General features: G+C 37.4%; 1 long non-coding RNA gene across 1 annotated transcript; it reads right to left on the reverse strand.

The window, feature by feature from the left end:
• Positions 1-7053: 7053 nt before the first annotated feature.
• Positions 7054-16443, reverse strand: LOC121110893. The gene is made up of 3 exons (XR_005860521.1): positions 16215-16443; positions 9918-10036; positions 7054-7539 (listed from the first exon to the last, which is right to left on the reverse strand). It is a non-coding gene; the product is annotated as an uncharacterized LOC121110893 (long non-coding RNA).
• Positions 16444-17389: the final 946 nt, after the last annotated feature.

Raw genomic sequence — 17389 nt, forward strand, 5'->3', positions numbered from 1 at the left:
GTGATGCTACTTTAACATTTGTTGAAAGACTGTATGACTGATATTTTCTGACAGAAGGTTGTTTTCTATCAGAACTCAGACATTTTTTGGAAGCATGTCCCTGTCTCAGAATTCTTGTTTAGATGGAAGCCCATTGAAATAAAATATCCCATTGGCTTTCTATTTTGATGTTTAAAGAACAAAGTGCTTTGACTTTTGCTTCAAAACAAACAATGCTTTTCTTTTTTGAAAGGCTGCATTTTCTTTACTAAGAAGGTTGAAAGGAATATAAATGAGTTGATAACATTTTAATTAGCCTAAAAGAAAATCTTAGTCTACCAAAAATAAAATTTCGTCTGCAGTATTATTTACAAATGGGGCTCAGATTTCTTCTCTGAACTGCATAAAGATTTCAGATTCATTTTGCTTTCTGTAAAACTGAAAAGTCTAGTTCTCCTCTCAGTCAATGTGAAAATACCATCTTTTGAAAATTTAAACCAAACTTGAGATTTTTCTTGTGCTATATTCCCAGTCAGTAACAGGAGGTTTAGGTTTCCTGATTCTGTTTTCTGAATGGTTTTTGTAAGCTTTAGAATCTATTAGTAATGTTTAAAACTACATCTTATTACCATTTCTGTTTTGCTCTGTGCATCTTGTTTTTCCGCAGCAGAACGTAGCTACAGTGAAAGAAATTAAAGCAAGACCTTGTGTGAAGTTCCAGAAAGCTCATAGTTTTCCCCTTTTATCCTCATATTTTGTTTCTCTGGTCTTGTGAGGCAGATATTTGTCTACAACTACAAGCATAAGCTGAACCTTAAGCTAACAAAGATAAGAATTTGTATTGAGAAGGCAAAATTTCTTACATTAGTTTTTCTGGAGGAAAAAGTAAAAGACATAGTGACAGGAACAATTAAAACAGTGAGAATCTCACTTCATAGGGAGAAATATCCGTAGGAGTATGAAAACAAACTAATTAAGTTGCGATAAACACATTATATTTTTACGGTAATGAAAATATTTTTATTTATGAACATTAGAAAAAATACTTCAGAATATAGCATGGCTATTTTCTTAATTGAATTTTGCATGCTTTATTTCAGCTGCAGTTAATATTAAGATCTGATTAGGACTTGGCAATGAACAATTTAAAGTTTTTGTATAGTTTTGTTTCTTCAGTGGAAGTTATTTTTGTTTAAATTAAGGAAAAATCTAAGATTATACACATAAATGATGATTGCAAAGACCACCATGATATTTCATGCTGTAGGTTGCACTGGAGGTTGGTGTTTGCCCCTCCTTTTTCTTGTGCCATAATTTAGTAAGATTTCTAGTATGGAAAATTATTCCTATGATTGTATTAAAATGAGTTAAACGGAGCCAATTGTCTTTGGTACCATAATGGTAAACGCATGTTTTTTTTTAACTGAAGTGAAACCTGGGGAAACAGCAAAATAAATGAAAGCAGGACACCAGATGTGGAAAACCAGACATACTGGTTACCACCTGCTTTGGTAAGCCCTTGGACTGTCTGGTAAGCCCTTGACTGGGAACTGTGAAGGAGCAGCATGAAGAACCAGAAACTTTGGAAGCCACCATCTGAGAGAGGATGTGTCTGGTTTTAGAACCCCCAGCTGACCTCGGGCACCTGATGCTGACCTCCCACACTGTGCTTCCCAGCACTCCAAGGGCTCTGAGCACTGATCTGCAGAGTTCCTGGGATCTGCTCTGGCTCTGCCACTAAATTGGACACAGACAATGTTAAGTAGTCCTTTTAATCAAATAACAGTTTTGAGAATGATGTTATGCTACATGAGAGGTCATATATTAACCTTTCCTGTAGAATAAAACAAGCCATTATCATTTTTATGTGCAGCTCTTTGCATTTTATGCATTTTGTATAACAACTGTCTAGGGTAAGGTTTTCAAAGCCATTTAGGGGACATGAATTTTATGAGTGTCGTTCTTGTCCTGAGTAACCGATCAAGGCTGGGAGATTCCTTTTGGGTGCTGTAGGTTTTGTGACGTGCAGAATGAACAGTGCTTTGGTGATTGCCAGTGATTTGACTTCCTGGGTGCAGATGTTGGGTTCTGGAGGTTTATTTGAATTATTTGATTTTTGTCTCTGCCAGTCTTCTTACTGTTTGCTTTGTACTCGCTTGTAGTTAATATAATATTACCATTTTTAGGTGGTCTCACTCTTCACAACCACTGGCGTAGAAATTCATGCCCAAGATACCCCTGCAGCAATATTTGTAAATGTTTTTACTTCCCAAGGTTTTCTCAAGGAACTACAAATTGTTCATAGATAATTAAAAAAAAAAAAAGGACTTGAAACAGAAACAATAACAGTTAATAAGCTTATTTTAGGTTGCTTGCAAAATAACTGATCAAATAACATGGCAATTGTCACTCAGATGTTTAACGTAATTCTACAAATTAGGTCAGCATTGAGTCTTCTTTCTGAAGCTTCTGAGAATATTTTTCATCCATCACTTCAGTAAGAACTACTTGTAATTCAGTGCCTATATAACAGAAAAAAGTGCACTTTCAGAATTTCTGTACCCATTCCAAAGTCTTGCTTATTTGCATATACACACTTCAATGTTTATTCTGTGAATGGCTTTCACAAAAGACTAAGAAATGTATTTCTCTTACAATACCTAATTGACTTTTTGAAATACATGAAATTAACTTGTATGATCCCTGACAATTCTGCTAACGTAGGAGGGTGATTTTCAGTGGAAAGACAGAGTTACCACAGAGTAGACTAGAAGATTCTTGAAAGTGTGAATTTCTCTGGATGACTCAAAAAGGGCAGGCATACAAAACCTTGGCATGAGTCAGGACTAATTAATTTACCAAAGCTTTTATCTATGGTACTCTTCCTTTCACAAGGTTTTCAGTCTCTTTTTTTTTTTGGATTCCCTACGCTTATGCCATGAGATATAGCTAAAATTCTTCCAGAGGTTAACTTCTGTTTTTCATTTAGGTTGTTGTGTTACCTGGCAGCTTCTTACATAATAGTGAGGATCTGGGGAAATCCACTAGTGCACTAATTAGGTGGAAATTGGCAGTCTTAGTGCTTAATACATTTGCCATAAACAGTGTTTAGGGCATTACTGATTCATAGTCTCCGTCTTTTATTTACATCTTTCCAAGGGAGAGTCACTACCTTTATAGAGAACAAAACGAACCCTGGGGAAGTACAATGTACAATTCAATAAATATTATTTGTGTGCTGTGCTGTATAAGAGGAAATTGTCTTTGGAAGCTGAATGTGATATTTTTCTAAATTAGAATCATAGAATCGTGGGATTGTTTGAGATGGAAGGGACACTTAAAGGTCATCTAGTCCACATCCCCTGCAATGACAAGGGACATCCACAGATCAGGTTGCTCAGAGCCTGGTCCAGCCTGGCCTTGACTATCTCTCTGGGCAACCTGCTCCGTACCCTTCACTAACCTTATTGTAAAAAAAAAAAAAATTCTTCCTTATATCCTGTCTAAATCTCCCCTCTTTAAGATTGAAACAATTTCCCCTTTTCCTATCACAACAGACCCATCTAAGGAGTCTGCTTCTTACTTATAGCACTCCTTTAGATATTGAAAGGCATATCTCTGGTCTCTCCAGAGCCTTTTCTAAATTTTCAGATGTTATAATAGATCTTCCTTGAAATGTGGATTTCCTTTCTTTAAAACTTCACTGAGTTATTATGGAGTATTTTCTCGTTAAAGTTATCTATTGCTAATCATTTCTTTATTTCTATTCTGATAAAAATTTAGCACATTTTTAGATAAAGGAGGATAACCATCAGAATGATTAATTGAATTTCTGCAAGCTTTGAGAGGCTTTTTTTTCCCAGTCTTTTTGACTTTTTCAGTCTAACAGCGATTGCAATCATATTGAAATACTACGAGCAAATTAAAGCATGGCAGTGACTGGGAGAATCAACTTACCCAGGAGAAAATAAAACAAGCCAAACCAGAGAATGAGAGCGAGTGAGCCTTTCTTTGTACTATGCCTTGTTGATTGAACTCAGGGGGTTACTTTGTTAACCTCTGGGTCTTGTTTGCATTTTCCTTCCCTCCATAAACAGAAACTTGTCAATTCCCTTCCAACCCAAATCATTCTCATTTTCTATGAAATCTCATGTAGTCTGTGTGAAATGTATGTGACCTGTTTCCCCACGTCACCTCTTCTCCCTACTCTGTCTGTGAAGAGGACTCCTGTTGCTCGATGCAGCCATGGTAGAGCAGAGCTTGGGGCAATGCTCTTGGGAATGTGGAACCACAACTATCGTCTGCCACTGCAGAGCCCCTCCAGACGGCTCCTGCTTCAGCTGAAGCCAACAGTCCTAAGAGTGGGATATTTAAAATGGAGTGAAGCTATCATTTTGGAGACAGTATAAGTACTTGCAAAAGTGTGTGAGCTCTAGTAGTCTGTAAGCTTTTGGGACATAGCTTTTTCTTTTATGTGCAACTAATAGGGAGATGTAGATAGAACCTTTTGCAACTACTGTCTGGCTGTAGAAGCTGCTGTAATACAAACAGTAATTATAATATGTCTGCAATAAAAAGTTTGAATGTGCACTTCTAGCATATGCTATAGGAAGTTACTGTTTTGATATGGGATTGCTCACTAGGTGTCCTCACAGGATCAGGACTCACAGAATACTTTTTTTATAATCAAGTTTGGAGAGTTGCATTTGCCCAGTGCTGAAATATTATGAGCTATAAAGGGGGACCAATGAAGTGTTTGTCTCTGATTCAGATGGGAGATTAAGGCAGACAGATGGAGGTGTCCAAATCTGTATCCATTGCTACCGTGGAGGGTTAAAATTGTTATGGATTGTCCTGCAGATAATTATTGTGCAGAACCAGTACAGGAGATTGAGCTAATATAAATAATAAGTTAATATATAGGTAAAAGTTATTACAGTGATCTATTTGAGGGAGGGAAAAGTGGGGAATCATTAACAAGCAAGGAGCTAACCAAGAATTAGAAAGCCATCCTGTTCTATATCATCCTGTGGAGGATCATGCAAGTTTCAAGTTAAAATTGTTAGTTTCCCAGGAAAATATTTTATGTTCTGCAGAGGTAAGTGCAGTAGATCTACTTGGCATCAACTGAGTAGTTGTTTCTGTGTGTCTGTCTCTTCTGGTTCTCAATTCTTTGCCATCAGTATGACTGAAACTACTCCTGCTGTAAGGCAGCCTTTTACTTGGTTTTATGTAATTAGTTATCCTTCTTGAGAAGCCAGTAACTCTCTTTTCTAGGAGAAATTTACATCACATTAGAGACATTTAGAGCTGCTGCCTTTGAAAAGCTTCTGCATATAGTACCCATCCAGAGACTAACTTGTTTCTTCATACAAGTCCATGCTGAGCTGTTCGTTTTTTCCCCCACATAGGACCTGGGCAAAGAGTTGCTATGGAGCTGCTAGAGTGGCACTGCAATATATGAGACTGACACACTTTCACTGTTTTATTTTCACTTCTAAAAGAGAGACCCGAATTTTGCTGTGAAGAACCTCTTTCTGTTTGCAATTAGCTACCCACTGTAGCATGAGGAGTAGTGCAATAGCATTGCCTTTACTCATTCTTAATAGTTTTGATGGTGAAGATGTTTAGGCAGTTACTCCCTAGAAGTGTCATTAGTAAACTGTACCCCTCAAAAACCTTTCAGTGGAACATGCTTGTTGTTGTGAGATGGCAAATCAATGGGGCCTTCAATAGATGTAACTATGCCAAAGATGACTTTTGCTGGGAAAAAAAAAAATGAAAGGAAAAAAAGTAGGTATTTTGAAACTCAGTAACAAAATCTAGCTCAGAATAGGGTAAAACTAGTGCTTTACTGGGAGATAAACCCAGATAAACTTAGTGTGTAAAGCACTTTAAAGTGCGGACATCTGCATCAAATCCTTTGGCAGTCTGCAACTTTAACCAGCAATGAACAGCAAAGTGCTTCAATTGCTCACATGGATGTGCTGACCTCCTGCAAAACATGAGTTCCTGTGCAGCCTAAAGTGAAAAATCTTTATCCTCTTTGCAGCTGCCCATTTCCTCATGCACTTTTCCTTGTCTGGAACATTTAAAATGAAGCTTTGCCCTCAGATCCATAAGCTTTGCCTTCTGAGTGCATTCATTATCTTTGCATGGTTTCACTTTTGGCTTTTCAGTTGACGTGTTTCCCACTTAGTGCTATCTCCATTGTCTCTTGAGTCAGACTTGTGGGTGATGGCATCCACCTTTAGTCAGATCAACCAAATATGTTGTGATAAGGACTCCACTGCAGGGCACATAGTTTCAGCTACTTTGCCAATTTTGATTTAGAATGACATTGATTTTTATAGCTGTTTGCAGTCTGTGGCTATGTTTTTCTATTGTACTTCTCCTAGAACATGAAACCACAAAGTAAAAATTTGTTTTTTCCTGTGAAATTCAGTGAGACCCATAAAAAGAAGATGGCTGTAAGTGTTTATGTGTAGAATGTTATTCAATAACTGCAAATATTTCATCTGTTTTCTTATAGCCATGAGCTAGAACTGGGCTAAGGCTCTGCAGGAGAATCTTGATCTCCCTGAGTAAACATTGGACAAGTTGCCTCCAGGCAACAGTGTGCTCTGTTTAATTAGTCATAGGACAAGAGGCACATGGGTTATTTCATGGCTCAAGTATCCTTCCACTGTGTTTATGCTGTGCCTTGTGAACATCCTGGACTATTTAAAGTAAAACTAAATTTCATCATAGACAATGGTTTAATGTTAAAAAGGACAAGAAGTGGAAAATCTGAGGTGTAAATACTGAAACATCCCAACAAAGCCCAACCCAGCCAGCATCACCTGCACGGCTCAGGAGTGAAGAAGTTTGCCAATACAGTTGAAGTCTATGTAACAATTACAGAAGAAGGTCAAAGGACAAGCACAGCTGATTTATATAAGAAAATATATTTTAAATCTTACTATGAAGGTCTCTGAGAAATAGGAACTAAATTAAACTTATCCATAGTATTTATTTTCATGAAAAAGAGGAGATATTTTGATTTCAGTAGTGTTTTCTGAATGAGCTGGTCAGAACAGTTCTGCTTAACTGAAATTCTGCTATTAAGCCAAATGGTCAGCCATGCAAAGGTAAGGTAAGTCCAAGTGTGTTCATGATTGTTGATGCTGCTCTGGTGGCTTGGTCTCCACTTTAATTGGGAGTGTCTCCATAGTTTCTCTAAATCACAGATAGCAGGATACCTCTATTATAGTGTTATCTTACAAATAAAAATTGCTAGAACACATAATCTCTGTGATGGTCTGTTGGTTTCTCTTCTTTATTAGTGTGGTATCAACCATGCCCTAACTCAGGCATACTATGAAATTTTGTGCCAAAACTCAGAAAGTACTGATTGTGTTCTTGGTCTAATTTGTAGAAATCCTGTTCTTCATTATGGGTATGATATGATATCATTAATCCTTGGCACTGTCCCAGAATGAATTTGGTAGGCAACAATTCCTGCAAGTAGAAGATTGCTAGAGACTTCAATGAGCAGAAGCAGTTGCAATGAACCCATCTCTGAAAAGGTAATGAAAAAAAGCATCAGTTCAGGCAGGACTGTCCTCGTTTTACGTGGACTGGTGGTTTATTCCAACCCTTCTTTCTTCTGCAGTTTCTTCCTCTTAACTTTGGAATATACCTGGGCTATACCCCGCTCTGCTCCTATTTAGCTCACACCACCTTAGGTAACACAGGGATTTTGTCAAGCATGACATTTGTTTTCATCATATTGAGCTCCATCTCTATCTCTGTGTGCAGCCCTTGTTCAGTGCAGGGCTGCAGCTGCCTGTAATTCTGTTAGTACAGTCTCCAGCACTGTGTAAGCAGGCAAGTGGTCAGCATGAGGAAACAAGCACAATAAATGTAATTATAGCAAATAACAGTGAAATAGGAGAAACTACTGCACATGAGTCTGTCAGTAAGGAAGAATTTTTATCTTTTATGTACACTTTTTCTTTTCAAAATCATACCCTGACATTAAAGAAAAAAATGGTACTTAATTTCAGCATTACATTATTTTTCATCTCTCCAGTTGCTCCTATTGGGAAGTACACCTCAGTCTGTGACCTTTGCTGCAGTCAGAAAGGTTGTTTGAACTTCAGGCGCCAGTAAGATGAAACAGAAAAACCTGAAATAGCTCCTGAAGTAAGAACTAGCATGAGAAATTACTCTGAAATTTATTTTCAAAGCCACTGCTATGCTTAGGCTTCTCTTTTTTGATATAGGAAAGGTCCACCATTACAATGGCCCTGAAGCCTTGGCAGCCCAACCTCTGCTGTGTAGTCATTGGACACGGCTGAGGCACATCCTGCACAACCCAGGTGAGGCCACAGATTTGCTTCATAGGCAAGAGTGGCATGAAAAAATGAGATCGTTTATGTCGTTTTTTGTTGTGCATGCTCTTCTAATGTGTAGGAATTGGGTGTAGTGTAAGGGCATCAGTATGCAGCCTAGGTCCTGCAGAAGTTATAAACCACATTTAAATGAACTCAGGATAAGTGGTTAGCCTTGGTTTTGTGTCTACTTGTAAATCTGTGTACATGTGCATGTGTGTTCATCTATTTTATTTATATCCAAGTAAGACTAAGTGGAAATTGTTCATCTAACAATAATCTATCCATTGCTATATTTTTTTCCACATTAAAATAGTCTTAGCAGAAGATATTGTATTGCAAACAATTTAAATTATCATTCTAATGGTCACGTTAATGCTGTGTAAAATGGAACGATCTTTCCTCGGGGCCTCAGCATGATGTCTGCCATATCACTGATGTTTTGGCACATTACTTCATTTTAGGGTTTTCATCTTTTAGTCATCATTGCTATCATTATCATCATTAATCCATCAGTTTTTCAGCCAATGCAACACATCTTTTAGCATCTACTACACAATCAGCATGAAAGCTGAGGCACTAAGATTACAGTTGTTTTCAAGTAGAGGCATTTAGACTTGTAAATGTGTATCTGAGATGTCAAAATGCATTGACCGTTAGACATGTAAAGTACTAATTTTGTTGGAACTGTGAAATTTAATGCACAAATATGCACAGATTAAGAAATATCAATCCACTTGAGTTGTCCAGAGTTATTCAGGATGTTTGTAGCCGAGGTGAAAGTGAATGTGAATCTCTCACCTTTCACTCTTCTAGTTTATTTACTATAATTCCCTCTTTGTGTTGACATTTTCTAAAAAGATTTTTTCCCAATTGTTTTCAGAATCACATCATTGTACCCCTCCCTGCATTTTGCTAATTAGTCAGCATTTTATCTCTGTATGTCTTTCACTGACATTTTGAATGAGTCTGTTCATGTCATTGCAATTCTGTTATCTGAGATGCATGTTGGACCACCTATTTTTTTGGGGGGGGGTCTTCAAGCAGTCTGTATCTAGAAAAAGTATGGCTATAGCTAGAGTAAAAGCAACTGTTTTGGTATAATGACCATTAAAAAAAAAAAAAAAGTTGGGCTTTCTCCAAAATGGGTATTGTTCATTATTTTATTTTCAGTGAAACAAATTTAATTTCTGAGGCTGGAAAAGAGTAGTCTGTGGGGAGAGCTTGTTGTAGCCTTCCAATATTTAAAGGGAGCTTAAAAACATCAACTTTCTACATGTGTAGATAGCAATAGGACAAAGGGGAATGGTTTTAAAACATCAAACACTTAATTAAACTCTTAATTTGTGGGGTAACATTAACCCCTTAGAGCACCAATATCTAATATCTTTAGAAAAAGACATTAATCTTTTAAATGAATTTTCAAAACATTCTGTTTTCAGATAACTGAAATCTATTAATTTTCCATTCTATCTAGTTGGTCTGGAATATAAATCTTTCCTTCTCTTTACTTCTGTTGCTTACAAGAAGAGAATGATAGGTGCAATAAACAATAAATGTTACCGAGCTCTTTCTGTGTTCTCATGAGGAATAAATTAAGCAGTCTGAAGTACTTTTGGCAGGCCTTTCACATGCAGGAAAATCAGGTCAGCTTGCTCAGCTTTTGTCTGGTTACTGTGACACTGGAAGAAAAGTACAAACATAGCGTACAATAGGTACCGGAAATCAGTAGATGTAGCATATCTACCATTTGACATGTAATCTATTGGGAACAAGGCACAGTCCAGGCACAAGTGCACTTAGAAATGGGTTGTTCTTGCTCTTGTTCACTTTGGAAGCAAAGTGGTACGAAGTACATCATCAGCCTGCTATAAATATTGCCAATGCCAAATGTCCACTGTTATGAAGTTTCCAAATAGCAGTTGACACCAGTGTTTTACTGTTATATGACACAGATCAAATTCCTAAATGGCAAATAATATTGAAAATAATTGTGGAGAAAATTATTTGATACATTTTTTGCAATCTCTTATCGAGTATTTCTGTTCAAATGATGAAATGATGTTGGTTTGGGAGCAATATGCCAAAATATTGAAATCTGATATGGACATAGCAGATTATCAGCATCGTTGTCAGTATGTTAGGGCACAGTTCACTGGTTATCTTCTATTTTCTCTTACTATTACTTCATTATTGTTTCAGAGTGCTTTTATTTCTACTTGGACCTGAAATGTCTTATGAAACTGCAATCCCCTATTCCTCAGCCCAGCTGCAATCAAATCTATCTGAGAGAGAAGGAAAACACTTCTCTGTTACACTTCTGAACTTGTCTTGCTGTAGGCTGTGATCTTTCCCAGATTTCACTGGACCTGTTTTAAAGTGTCAAGGCTTCCTAATGAGACTGAAGAACTCTGGTATTTTTTTGCAGACCGAGACATATCTACGTCTTGTGATGCTAACAAATAATTTGAATTCTCTGTACTTGAAGGAAGGGTTTCCTCTTCTTTTTTTTTTTTTAACCTTAAGAAGTAATCATTTTGGTTTGCCTTCTGATGGATGAACTGTTTCTGGTTTACAATAGAACACATCTGTTCTCATATGTTCTACAAGTCTTTCTGAAGCTCTGTGACAACTTTGATACATGTAACTCTGAGGGAACAGCTCATCCATACTTTGAACTAAAGTTCAGTGACAGTAGTTTGGCATTTTATCATTCAGCATACAACAATCGGTTGTGTACTGTGTGGAGAAACCTTGATCAAAGCAGTTCACTTACCTTTCCTTTGTGGTAAGTATTTATTTGCATAGAAAGATATTTAATTTTATGCAATAACAACGCTCTGTACCCACTTGTGATGGCATGAGCAATTTCAAGAGATGTTTTTCATTTCCAAGCACTGGAGTAAAGCTAAAAATCAAGTACAAAATCCTCAGTGTTCGTTGGAAAAGAATTGAAGGATCTAGTTTTACTTGGTGTGGCATATTGTTAGGTCCCAATATAGATGATTTTGCAACAGTCTGTCCTACTTTCAGGTGGGACAGAATTGTCTTCTTCAGCGTGTCTTGTATGAAGCTATGTTTTTCTAGGAGAAAAACAATGCTGATAACATGTTGGTGTTTATAGTTGTGTGCTAAGCAGAGCCCAAGGAGCTGGGAGGGAACAGAACTAGGACAAATGACTTAAATTGCAAAAGGAATATTCCACATCATATGACATCTTGGGGAAGGAGTTTTGATGGGGATGGGAGTTCATCTCTCTTTTGCTGCTGTGTGGGGCTGAGTCACCTGTTGCATTAAACCACAACGCAGTCCCATTGGGGTGTTACTGTTTCTTGTTTCAGGAAGGATGTCCTACTTAAACACATCACTTTAATTTCTCAGCACCAGTATAATTCCTAGCACTGGACTAAGACAAAGTTTTATTGCAAACATCTGTGTACACCTGAAGTACAGTTCTGTGTAATATCTTGATCTTTTATATTTCCAGTTCATTGAATTACATAGCTGGGAGTACAGTAAAGTTTTGTTGAGCTGTTTGTCATGGAATGGATTCTTTATGTGTATTTTTGGAGATGTTTTTTCTTCCATAAAAAATTTTTCAATTAGACATCTCTTTTTCTATATTACAGTAAAAAAAAAAAATAGTTTAATTTCTCCTTATTACATGTTTGCTGCTGACTTGGAAAAATGAATCACTGAATCATTCCAGGAATACTTATCAAAATTTGGAGTGGACATGGATACCTGGTGAAGAAAGATAGGGTGTAGCTGCTACGCAACTGCAAGTGTACAGGGGAAGTACCACAGGGAAAGCACAACCTCCTGGACTAACTGAATTCCTTCTGAAATCACAGGAAACCGATTTGCTGACTTAAAGATTGAACTGATTCATATTTGATGGGTTGATGTTTCCTGCCAGTAGGGTTTCCTGATTGGCTTAGTTGTTGTTTGTTTGGAGGTCAAACATGAGGATATTGCCTTCAAAACAACAAAGAGGAAGCAGATGAGGGAAAGAAAAAAACAAGTCTGTTATTTGGGAAGATCTGGCATGAGCAAATTTCTGATAATTTCTGATATTTACTGTTTTTTTGTGACTTGTGAATCATCTGTGTAAATTTTATTTGTAAATACAAGGTAGATAATTTTTAATGAGTGGCTGTTGATTGATCCCTCTAATTGTCCCAGACAGGCCCCAAAGACATTAGAGTGCATGGCTGGCAAAATAATAGAGAGTGATTACTTAAAATTCTATTTAGAAATTAGCTTTGTGTGGTACTCTGTCTAGCTCTACTTATTGACTGCCCAGACAATGTATTTTACATCTTCTGTACTCAAATGAATCACAGCATGTTTTTAAAAATTGGCTCTTACCATCTCTCATGCTCTAATCACTTTGTGCTATGCAGCAGTAATGACACTTCTGATAGGTTTATGTAGTTAACATGTTGCTCTTACACTGCATCCAGCCCTTTTTTTAAAATATATTTTGTATAAAAATTATGAAACAAAGGGCATGGCATCTTTGTGTTTTGCCTGCAGCAAAAAATAGGGAAGGGGAGACCACTGTCCTGACATGACAAGAGCTAATGGTGAAGGCATTTTTCAACCTATTTCAGTGTTTTTTCTTATGATATTGTTGTGGGTCTTTCAGATCCTTTGACAAATATTAAGAGGAAAGAGAGGGATTACTCAGTATAGTTAAAGCTTGTAAAACAAGTAAAAGAAAATTCCAGATATGCAGATGAGTCAGTTGAAAAAAGACATGGAAAATGAATGTAAGTACATATATGTACAACATATCATAGAATCATAGAATGGCCTGGGTTGAAAAGGATCACAATGATCATCGAGTTTCAACCCTTCTGCTATGTGCAGGGTCACCAACCACTAGATCAGGCTGCCCAGAGCCACATCCAGCCTGGCATTGAATGCCTCCAGGGATGGGGCATCCCTCCTTGGGCAACCTTTGTACAAAGGATGCATAAATGTGTATGCAATAATATATTTATACTTATAAATTATTTTCAGTAAGAGATAAAGAGGATCAGATCACATACTCTCAATTTTTACAAAAAAAAATTATCAGGTTAAATGTTTCTCAGATTCTCAATATTTTCCTAAGGGAGGAAGCTGTGTAGGTCAATACGTTAGGATTAAGTAGTGACATATAGGTCTTTTCATCTGTGGGATTAGCAAATAAAAGTCATGAGCACAAAGGAGCTATTCCTCTCAGGACAACTTTAATCTTGTGCCTAAGTCCCAGTGAAGTTTGTGAGATTTATCTGATAATGCTAATGCAGCTTCTAAATATATTACAGTACAGAAAATATACTGTGAAAATCAGCATTGTACTGTAGAGAGGAGGCATTCTAATTTAAATACATCAGAAATACTAATGAATGTTCATTAAATCTATGACTAATGGAAAGATAGTTATTCGGTAACTTTCTCTGAATCCTTAATGCACACTGTAGAAAGAAATTAAATCTAACATTTGTTTCAGTGTTCTGTTCAAAATAAATAAAATTAACCCAGTGAAACATTGTCAAAAGATGGAGAGCGCATAAAACTGGGCATATTTATGTGGACACAGGGATCAATTAACTGAAAACAGGAGGATGTTTTGTGCAGCCCAAACTGTGGCAATATACAACTTTTCTGTTTAGTACTACAAATGTAGATGTTTGGAAAGTACATAATTTTCTCTGGAGAATTCCACTGAATGGCATCCACAGATTGAAAACAGCCCTTCTGCCATAGCTCTGCATATAGGACTCCAGAAGGATATGTCTTACACATCTCATTGAAAGTGTCTCTATATTGAAATCTCCTATGTGGAACTGGGTGAATATGAACTGGTACATTCTGAAGTACTTCAAGCTGTAAGAAGAGATGCATCTTAATTCCTCAAAGGAATCAATGGGGATTTTTGCGTTTCTTTTTGTGCTTTTGAAATAGAATAAATTGAAAGTGACACATCAATCAGTTAGAAAAAGTAACAAATCTATGTAAGAACTGAATTTATAAAGCTTATCTGGGATTATTTTACATGCATTAAGTTTAACAAGATCAGTTTAAGTAAGAGGTGAGTTTTAAAACCTCTTACGTATTTGATTTTATTTACTGTTTTCTTATGAGCAGTTTTGTAGATGATCTGTAAAGTGAGACAGTCCCACAGAGAGAGACAATGATTTCTGCAAGTAACCATCTCTCTGACACTGTCCCTGCGCATTCCTTAGAGTTACTGTCATATGTGACAGGCAGGTGGGATAAGAAAATCTTTATTTTCTAGTATGAATGGCCTCCATCTAATATTCCATTGGATGGAGAAAGTTTCAAAAGTTAGCCTTTCACTTCGTGCTGATGTTGGTGGCTTAGGCATTCTTTAGAGTGTTACTCCAAGATCGTGCTCTAGATCAGCTGGAATCTATAGGTAATGATCTACAGCATACAAAAAGCAGTAGGAATTGTTTCTACTGCCTCGTGTGGATTTTTACTGGACCCTGAATGAATTTTAAGAGAAAATCACTCAAAATTTGTTCTGTAAGTCAATGCCTATTGACGTAATCAAGTGGTAGAACTTTATTTCGCTGAGTGATGTTAAAAATGAAATATATTACTTAAGAGAGATAAATACATAGAGACCAGTTATTTTTGCCACCAGAAAACTCATCTGTTTACTTACTAGCATATTGCCATATTTTCTACAGTAAAAAGCAGAATATTCAGTATTCTGCACATTGCTATGATTATTATACTAATGCTGACTAGCTCATTATCCTATAATCTTCTTTAAATAATTTGATTTTACAGTTGGCTGGTTTGCCTGAGAAAATTAAGTAAATGTGCTAAGAATGGAGATGGGGAATGAACTGTTATCTGCACATGAAACAAAAATAGCTGATGTTCTGAGGTGAATTGTAGTTATAGCACTTCCTTGTAAAGATGTCCTCCGAATTAGGTGAACTTGAAAAAGATTTTCGCAAAGACAGGTTAGAAGACCTTGAAAATACAGGTGGAAATGCACCACCGGCTGCTTTGCAGACATTCATGCAGACTGTGGTTATGTAGAAGGTCACTTGGTTAAATATACATGAAATGTACAGATTGGGAAAAGGCACAGAAAAGAAATAAAGAGAGGAAAACAAAAGGAGACCAAGACAACATGGCTTCTTGATTTTCATTGAAAGCCAAGTTTTGGCAAAGGACTTTCTCTACTCTCCACTCATGCATTGTTACAAAACATATGCTGATATGTTTGGCAGGATGCTAGAGGCTTTTTTTCTTTTCATTTTTGTTTTCAGTAACTGGCTTGCTTTTAAATTGAGGTTCACAGCCCACAGCCTGACATAAACAAGCAGTCACATCTTTCACTTTTAATGCACTCCATCAGAGGAAGCATAGCATGCCACGATGGTGTCTCTCTACAACCATCATTTAAACAAAAGTGCAATAATCCATCACCTCAGCATAGGCAAGGATCATTGCCCAATCAGAGCATTACGAGTGAGTTGAATATTTTTTATATCCTCCTATTTGATTTATGGAATGAAGGCAAAGTAGTGAAAAGCTGATGAATAGCATTTCAGACCATGGAACAGAAATGGGAAAGAATTTTTAAAAAGCCATTTGCATCTTGGTGCTGTTAGTTGTAGGGAGCACTTAGAGAGGTTCATCTGGTAAAGGAATTGAGATGTCATATCAAGAGAAACATATACAGGTGCTAAGTTACCAGTTAGAAGCTAATTAAATCCCAAACTGGCCAAATGATAATGATGGCTGTGTAGTAGACTTGGTGGTGAGCTGGCTGTGCCTGTTCCATTTATGAACAGTCACAGAATCATCAGAGTTAGAAAATACCTCAAGATCGTGTAGTCCAACCATCAGCCAACCCCCAGCATGCCCACTAAGCATGTCCCTAAGTACCACATCTACAAGTTTCTTCAACTTCTCCAGGGACTGTTGGTTGTGGATGCCCCGTCCCTGGGGGTGTTCAATGTCAGGTTGGATGGGGCCCTGGGCAGCCTGGTCTAGTATTAGATATGAGATTGGTGGCCCTGCCTGTGGCAGGGGAGTTGGAGCTTGATGATCCTTGGAGTCCCTTTCGACCCAAGCCATTCTATGATTCTATGACTGTGACTCCACTACCTCCCAGGGCAACCTGTCCCAATGCATCATCACATTTCTGAGAAGAAATGTTTCCTAATATCCAACCTGAACCTCCTCTGGTGCAACTTGATGCCATACCCTCTTGTCCTATCACCAGTCATTGTCCCCCTCACAAAAACACAGCCTTAACTGATTCTTTTCTGAAAGTTTTTTGTTGGTTTGCTTTTCCTTTCCGGAGAGGAACATACAAGAGAGAAAGATAATGTAGCTCCTTTGAGACTACAGCCTTAGGCAGAATCTCTTAATGGGGGTTTTGTGGCTGCCAGGCAGTACCAGGGTCTTACAGCACAGTTCCTTCTTCTGCTGACAGGCAGGAGGTTTACATTTCTACTGCGGACACATTCAGACTGAAGCTGTGACTGAAGAAGATAAAGCAGCCCTAAGACTGATGCATCTAGGTCACTGCTCCTGCTATCTGCCAGTGCTTTTCTAGCCCCAGAAGAGAACAACCTGCCCAGGAAATGTAAGCATTGATGTCTTCTGCATGTTGTTATTTATTTGAGGCAGCAAAGAGATTTCCTCCAGATTCTTCCTCTGTGTGTTCATGACCAAAGTCAGTTTTAAAGTGGTGCATTCCTTAAATATTCTTGGAATAGGAAAAGGCTACACCCAAGACAAAGAAGGGGCAATATTAATCCTTAGGTATAGAAAGGCAGCAGCTTATGTTTTCTCTGTGATTTTTATATATATATATATATATATATATATATAGTGTCCTTGCAATGGAGTGGGGCATTAAATACGAAGTCCTACTTAGACAATAGGTTTCAAAGATTTCAGGGTCCTGAAAACTGCTTTTTTAATCCTCCTATGAATGAAAACGACTAATCTAAAGGCTGTGTTTGTGCAGGTAGTTTTACGTGTAT

This window comes from Gallus gallus, chromosome 5, assembly GCF_016699485.2.
Source record: "Gallus gallus isolate bGalGal1 chromosome 5, bGalGal1.mat.broiler.GRCg7b, whole genome shotgun sequence".
In the NCBI taxonomy this organism is placed as follows: domain Eukaryota; kingdom Metazoa; phylum Chordata; class Aves; order Galliformes; family Phasianidae; genus Gallus; species Gallus gallus.